We start from the raw sequence: 7,444 nt of genomic DNA, 5'->3' as shown, positions 1-7,444 counted from the left end.
AAACACCATTTTTGTCTTTATGCGTGTGTATGTATTTATATGTGTTTTGTATGTGTACATTTGCATATATATGTGTGTATCTCGACCCAGCAGGCTCCCAGGTAGCTGCTAAAGCGCAACCAGGCACTAAAACGTTGTGGTTTTTTTTTCCCCCTTTTTTTGACAAACCGACGTCGCTGTCTGAACGAGCAGCCCCGACGGCGGCGGAGCCGGGCAGAGCCGCCCGCCGAGCGGCAGGTGCCCGGGGGGGGGGGAGCCGCCGCCGCCGCCGCCGCCCGGGCCCGGGAGGGGGCGGGCGCGGGGCGGGCGCGGGCCGCCCCCGGCTCCCGCCCCGCCGCTGCCCCCCGCGCGTGGAGGAGGCGGCGGCGGCGCTGGCGCTGCCCGGCGCGGCCCCGCGTCGCCGGGCTCCCCCCCAAGATGGCGGCCGAGGTGGGATCGATGTTCCGGTATCGGACGCGCGTGGGTGTCCGCCGGCTCCAGGTTGGTGGCGCCGCGCGGGGCGGCCCCCGCCTCAGCCGGGCCGCGCGCGGGGGGAGGCGGCGGCCGGGCGGGGCTGGGGGGGGGCGCGCCGCCGCCCCCTCCCCCGCCCGCCCTTCCCCATCGATAGGTATCAGGAATCGATCCGCCGCCGCCGCTCTTTGTTCGGTGCAGCCCGGCGCCGCCGCAGAGCAGCGCTGGCGGCATGGAGCCCCCCCGCCGCCGCCGCCAAGGTGACAGCGGGGCCGGGGGGCGCCGCCGCGGCGGGGGCCGCGCCGCCAAGTTGCCGGGTGAGGGGCGGCGCCGCCGCCAAGTTTCCTGGCGCTTCCCGAGGCGCCTGGCAGGTGCGCGGGGGCTGCGCGGGGGCTGCGCGGGGGCTGCGCGGGGGCTGCGCGGGGGCTGCGCGGGGGCTGCGCGGGGGCTGCGCGGGGGCTGCGCGGGCCCCGCCGCGCCGCTATTGTGACGCGGGTCCCGGGGGCTCTCGCGGGCGCCCTCGCGCCGCCGCCGCCGCCGCGCGGCATCGCTGGCGGGAGCCGGGAACGCGGCGCGCCGCGGCGGGGGCGCGGGCGCGGGCGGCCGCGATGGGCGCAGCGCGCGCGCGGAGCGGCCGGGTCCTTCGCGGCTCGGCGCCGCGGGCAGCGGCAGCGCCGTCGGGCCGGGGAATTCGCGGTAAGTCCTTTGTTAGCGCTCACCGAGAGGATGTTTCCCCCGGGGAGAGGGGGGAAAAATAACAATGACGCGGAGCGGATTTGCGGCTTGTGACCTTAAACAGGCACCTGTGCGGCGGAGAGGCGGATAACGAGCGCGGTGCTCCCCGAATGTGTCACCTAAGGGGATGAAACCCAACCCGGATCCGCTACAAAAGCAGAATCGCTCATTTACATGGATATTAAACGGGTTTATCCCCGTAGGATATCACGGAGTTTAAAATGCAGCGTGCTTCATCGGGGAGTAAACAAATTTAAATACGGTTTACGGGGCTTCAATACTGTATCAGCAGTATTTAATATATTTTGGCTTTTAAGCAGATTACGTGCCGCATCTGCGATACTTTTAGGGCTGGGTATCGCCGGTGCTACGGCTGGTCGGCTTGCCGCGACTGCTCATTTACGGCATTGTGCCTGGGAAGGGATTACTGGTCTAAGCACTTCGGATACAAAAGCATTCCTTGGTACATCATGCTAATGACTTTTTTTTTTTTTTCCCCTCCCTGTGAGCGCACAGACCTTGATTTAAAGGAAAATATTGGCAGCTACTTTCGGGCGCGTAGGTCGGCGTGGGGAGGGGGTGAAGCTCGCCGGAGCGTGGCGGGCTCCGCGCACCAAGCCGGGCAGCCTTAATTCCCCGCCGGGCGCTGAGCCGGGGAGCGAGCGAGCGAGCGAGCGGTGGCTCCTGTCCAGGCGGCAGGTCTGCCGCCTCCCCGGGACCGCCGTGGGAAAGGTGACCTTGTGCCAGTTGGCCTAATGCCCTCTCAAAAGAAGAAAAGCAAAGGAGCGGGGGGAACTATGTTTGTTGTTCCTCCAAGACCTTTAAAATATTTTTCCTCTTTTTTTTTTTGGTTTTTTTAATGTATTTCTGTGCGCGGCTGTGCTGGCCCAGGACCCCTGGGGAGCGGCAGAGTTCGAGCCGCCCCGGTGAGCGGTGGGCATGTGTAAGATGTGCGGATAACGCGATGCTCCGTAGCACTTGGATCAAAATGGCTTTGAGCCCTTTCACAGCAAACCGTCTCGGAAATGAGAAGAGATAAAATTCTATCAAAGATAATGCCAGACATATTTCATTTGGTTATGAGATTGTTTTATTGTGTACATTGCTAATGCAGTATTCTTTTACAGCTTTCTTGTATATGATAGTCATAACGTGATTCATACCTTTATGATTTTTTTTTGTTTTAATTTGCTCATGTTTTATTATGATCAGTTTGCCATTGTATGGATTATATGCTCTGCGTTCTGGATGCCTTTTTAATCTACCCATTCTGTATTAAAAGGGCAAAAAAATGGGAAGAGTTGTGAGCTGATGATTTGGGATAATAAATACAACTGCGAGCGAGGGGAGAGAGACCTATTATTGCCATCTCTTATAAATGTCTTCACATCTCATTATGCAGATTAGCTGTGGCTACATGGCTCTGGCGTTTGGTTCGTCAAATAAAGTGTTGTTCATTTTGTTTCCCGTGACGCGAGGGCTCTCTGCGTGCAGGAGCAGACTCTGCGGCGAGCTGGGCAGAAACTTCGGCGGTTTCTCCGCCGGGTTGCGGTGTGCCGAGAGCCTCAGAGCATGTTGTGTTTGATGGAATGTTTTCACTGTTCAAAGTTTAGAAAAAAAAATGTGGATGTGATTAAAATATTATAACCTTATGATATTCTGAAGTGCATAAATTTTACATATCAGCTACAGAGGGAGTTTAGACATCCATTAAATGATATGACAGCTTGACTTATCTAAATGTGCTATCATTTAACAATGTGTCAAAATTCTTCTTTATATAGATGACAGCAGTAAATAAGCTATCAGTCCTCTTGGCTGCAGCTTAATTTCTCAAGCTTGGACTAATAAACTGAACTGTGCTGTTGCAACAGAGCCCATGGGCAGGGTAACTATGGGGGGAGGAGAGGTAAATGTGAAGGGTAAATGTGGGGGCTCTGAGCGGGGGAACTTCCCCTGGGCACCACGTGTGGTTAAGGCTTTGAGGAGAGCGGAAAGGTCCATGGGATTTTGCAGTTTGCTCTGCCTCAGCAGCATCTCTCCAACCAGTATAACCAGTAGCTTTGCCACAGTGTTGTGGCAAGAGCATTTTCCACCCCTGCTGTGTTGAGGTGCCCTTTGCAGATAGAAGGTGCTCGTCATAACCATGCCCAGGATGTCTCCAGCTTCTGGAGAGAGGGGTCTCCCCTGCTACTGGGGCAGGGGAAGAAGGGGCACCCATGTGTGTACATGGGTGCACCTGCAGGAGCTGGAGGCATCAGGGACAGGGAGAAGGTCCTCCTGCCCCAACTGCCCTTCTCTTTCCCCACTGGCAGCTGGTGGGTCTGTAAGGTGGCCAACTACATTGCCTGGGCACAGAGGGGACCGGTGAGGCTCCCTGGTGGGAAAAGGTTCCCTCAGACATTTTCCTGGGGATGTGTGTTGCCATAAGCACTTCTCTTGATGCAGCTTCCTAGATGTTGAACCATGACACTGCAGATGAGTTGGTGGGTTGGGACCTCTGAAGGCTCTTACTCAACCTCGCTCCCTCATGGGAGGGAGAGCACCAAAACACTTGTTGAAATGAAATGTTCTGATTGGTGCAGTGTGGTGGGTGGTGGCCATGTTGGAGTGGCAAGATCTGCTGTGCAGGATGGCAAGCTCTCCTGCAACCTCCCCTCTTTCCTGGGAGTCAACCTCATCAGAGCGTGTTGTCCACAGCTTTGGAGGCACATGGGGAATGCCAGTGGCTGTTGTTTGGACCTCCGAGTGCTGTGAAATACAGAGCAGGGCAGTGGTGGTGCGAGGTGCTGTATGAGCAGGTGTATGCGGGCTGGCTTGGAGCTTCCTTCGGTGGCGTTTGCTTGGTGTTGGCTGCCCAGGGGTGCAGTCCTGCTCTTTAGGTGATCCTTCCTTGCTGAAACATCAGGGTTTACTCGCACAAGTGAAACCTGTGTGCGTGCTGAGGACTGGCTCACAGATGGGTTGGGTTGTGAACATGCCCTGTGTTTTCTGGTGACTCGGCGCCCACCCTCGTGGCAGGGTGGATGGGACGGCTGAATGCGTGCTGGAAACCCATGGCTTCTTTAACGGGGGAGAAAAGACCTGGGAGCAGTGGAAGTAATGAAGCCTGGCTCTTCGCAGCTGTCTGCGTTGTGGTTGGGTTACCTGGTGCCTAATAGGCACGTGCTCCTCTCGGCGTTCCCGGTGACCGGGCGTTCGTGCCGTTTCACCAGTGGGTGTGGATTCTCTGCTGTCTGCTGCTGGGGCTGAGCCCTGCAGCTGGTCTCGGCGGGGACGCTGGTGGTATTGGTCTCCTTAGCCAACTTGCCTTCTCTGAAGCGGTCTTTCCTTTGAGACGTAGGCCTGCGGCAGTCGGAAATGCTCGTCCCCTCCGTGTGCCACCAAGGAAGTTCAGCCAAACCGGCTGTCGGGGGCAGCCGCGCTGGATGTGGCAAATGTCGGCTGCCGTCCTGCCTGGCTGGGGGAGGCTCTGATTTTGGGGACGGGGGAGCAAGCCTAGGGCTCTGTTAGCGAGTACTGTGGCTTTAATACCCCTAATTCTTGCATAAAGGGGAGAAAAGAAGAGCTGGGTTCCCGGTCCCACCTGCTGTTGAGTCTCAGTGTCGTGCATTGGCAGAGAAAGTCAGACTGCGAAGTTCCTAAGTGTAATGTGTTTTTTTTTTTCCTGTGGCTGAATAATTGAGACACTGCCAGACAAGAAGAGAACTGCACAAAATGAGAGTTTATCTTTAGCTCTGCAGCTCTCACTTTAGAAACTGGTGACCCCAATTCCAGCCCGAAGAGTGACTTCTTCCCTAATTAATAAATCCATTAATTAATTGTGTGCGTGCTGCAGCCCATTAGAGATGTGTGCACTGGCCTCCTGATCCAGTTTAGTGAATTGGCTCTGTGGCCTTGGGGAAGGCGGCGCGGGGAAGGGACTGCGATCGAGAGGGGACACGGATGAAAATATAGCTCGCTGCCGTGGGAGTGGGACGGGACGGGGGCGAAGGGCGTCAGCCCTGCGACCTCCTGGCTGCTTCCCCGGCCGTCGCCTCCGCCACGGCCACTGCCGCCGGAGCACCTGGGTCCGCTGTAGCCGTGTTGTCCCTGCTGGAATGGGGGACAGCGTGGAGGGGGACAACCGAGGTAGGAGGCGGCGGTTTGCCGGGCGCCGTCGGAGCATCCCGCCGCTGGCGGTGGCCGAGGGGCGAACGCCGCCTCGTGCTCCGGGAAGGTGGATTCGGCAGGGCTCGGCGGCGTCTTTGTGCTGCAGGTGGGGCTGAATATTAAAGTGTTTGATGATCCGAATTATTATTTATGACCAGATCTAGCAAACAGTTCTCTCCCAGCCTGAGAGTCCTTTAGGAGGTGCTTGCTCCGCTAGATAACCTCGGCGGAGCGTGCGGAGCTCGCTGTTCATCTCCCTCCATATGTTGGCACAGTAGCTGCTCCCTCCAGTTAATTTTTCTCGCTGTCTGCAGAGACTTCGAATAAAAATGCAGGCATAATTGTTGCGCGTTGCAATCCCCGAGCTACTCTCTTCTCTGCCGAACGTGAAGTTAACTGCTGGCAAAAGGCTCGCCGTTTTTTTAAAGGTAGAAGTCCTTCCTTGTCTCCGGTGAGCTTGTGGATTTGGGGGGCTGGGGTGCCCTGCTTCATCCTCTGCTTGCCTTCCCTGCTGGTCGAAGAAAGCCGGCGTTGAGAGCTGCTCTGGGGCTCCCGTGGGCGGCCCCGTGTCTTGGCGGGGGCTCTGCAAACTCCGAAGCTCGAGAAGTTCCAGCGAGCAACGAGTGCAAAACGCCCTGGGGCACCTGTCTAGCATCTTTTAAAAATACTATTTTTTACCCAACCTAAATCTTGGGGCTCGCTATTATCCCAGGCTTTTCTAACGCTGTGGGCATGGCTGCCCCGCTCCGTCTGAGCAAACAGGCGCGACTGCGCCCGGGGCAGGTCGTTCCCCCGGCGAGACCCGAGGGAGGAAGGAAGGGTCTTTTGTGCAAGATGTTGGGCGTGTGGCGGACGCGGGGGGGGGCGAGGGGCGAGGTGGAATCGCCGGCTGATGCTGCCCCCCTCTTCCCTTGCATTGATGTCCAAGTACGTGGCGTTCCTTTACGTCTCCGGCTGCACAAGTCCCGCTTCTTGCATTTTGGTGAATAATTTTGTATTGGCAGCTCGTGTGATAACAAATTTAAAATGCAAGGCTGTTGTTGGCAGGGATCGAAGGTGTTGGAGATCTGAAGCGTCCCGCTCCTAGAACAGAGGCTTGGTTTAAATGGAATTAACGTCGGGTTCAAAAGCAATGGCGCGTGCAGAGTTCCTTCTCCGAGCCTTGAGATGGATCTGCTGCATGGTATCTTTATTAATAGCCTGGAAGATTCCTTCTCAAATTGGAAAAGAAACATTAGAGGCATCCATTCCACCCAAAAAGGCTTGCTAAAGTTTCTCAGAACATTTTGTACCATCCTCCTCCTATTATAGAAAGATGTAATTCCCCAAGTTGGGAGATAATAAGCAGGTATTGACTTCTGCAGGGGTCATTATCAAGATTTATTCAGTCAATATGGCTTCTTGGGTCAATAAATCTTGAGATTGATAAAGGAGGAATAAATACTTGCAGACTTTATTAAAAAGTTTTCCCCTTTTGTAACACTTTCTTGTGTATGTTGCGTTAGGATCTATGATGGAGTTTTCTTTAATTACTCTTTCTTTCTTTTTTTTTTTTTTTTTTGTGGTGCCTGTTTTTCTGTAGTTCTTGGTGCATCTTGCAGAGATAGCAAAAAAACAAGAGGGAGGCTTCAGCCTTGTCACGTCCCTCTTGCTCGGGACTGTTGCCTTCCTGCTCTCTCCCGTTTTTTGCCGAGAGAAGCGGTTCTGCGATGGACCCGCTTGGCTCGCGCGGAGCTTAGCTGCAGCGAGAGGGGCAGAAGTCAAGACTGCCGTTCCCAGCCCGATGCACGGATGGTGGGACCGCATCCCTCCCCGCGACTCGGGCCACGAAATCCCCGCGGTTCAGGGCGGAGTGAAACAGCCGCGTGCTGGGAGCGGACCTGGGGGCCGGGCGAGGGCGATCCGAGCGGGAAACGCACCCGCGGGGCGATCCCGAGCCCTGCCGCCGAGGCTCGGGGGAGATGGGGCTCTCGCTGCGTGGGCAGGGTGCGATGGGAGGGCGGCTTTAACTTTCGCTGCGTGCTTCGTTTTATTTACTTGGGCTGTGGCTCGCAGAGAGCCGCTCTGCGGAAATCCAGGGTTGGTCCGTGTTCGGCACGGTGGAAAG

General features: G+C 56.5%; 1 protein-coding gene across 1 annotated transcript in view; it reads left to right on the top strand.

Moving 5' to 3' along the window:
- Positions 1–358: 358 nt before the first annotated feature.
- The window catches only part of CUX2 (cut like homeobox 2), a 49,145-nt gene continuing 42,059 nt past the window's right edge, over positions 359–7,444 (top strand). The window contains exon 1 of the mRNA XM_062590150.1: positions 359–480. The gene's annotated coding sequence lies outside the window, so the exon portion shown is untranslated. The remainder of the gene's footprint in view (positions 481–7,444) is intronic.

The sequence above is a fragment of the Rhea pennata genome, chromosome 17, assembly GCF_028389875.1.
Source record: "Rhea pennata isolate bPtePen1 chromosome 17, bPtePen1.pri, whole genome shotgun sequence".
Classification (NCBI taxonomy): Eukaryota; Metazoa; Chordata; class Aves; order Rheiformes; family Rheidae; genus Rhea; species Rhea pennata.
The sequence above is the reverse complement of the archived record's forward strand: the minus strand, read 5'-3'. Positions and strand labels throughout refer to the sequence as shown.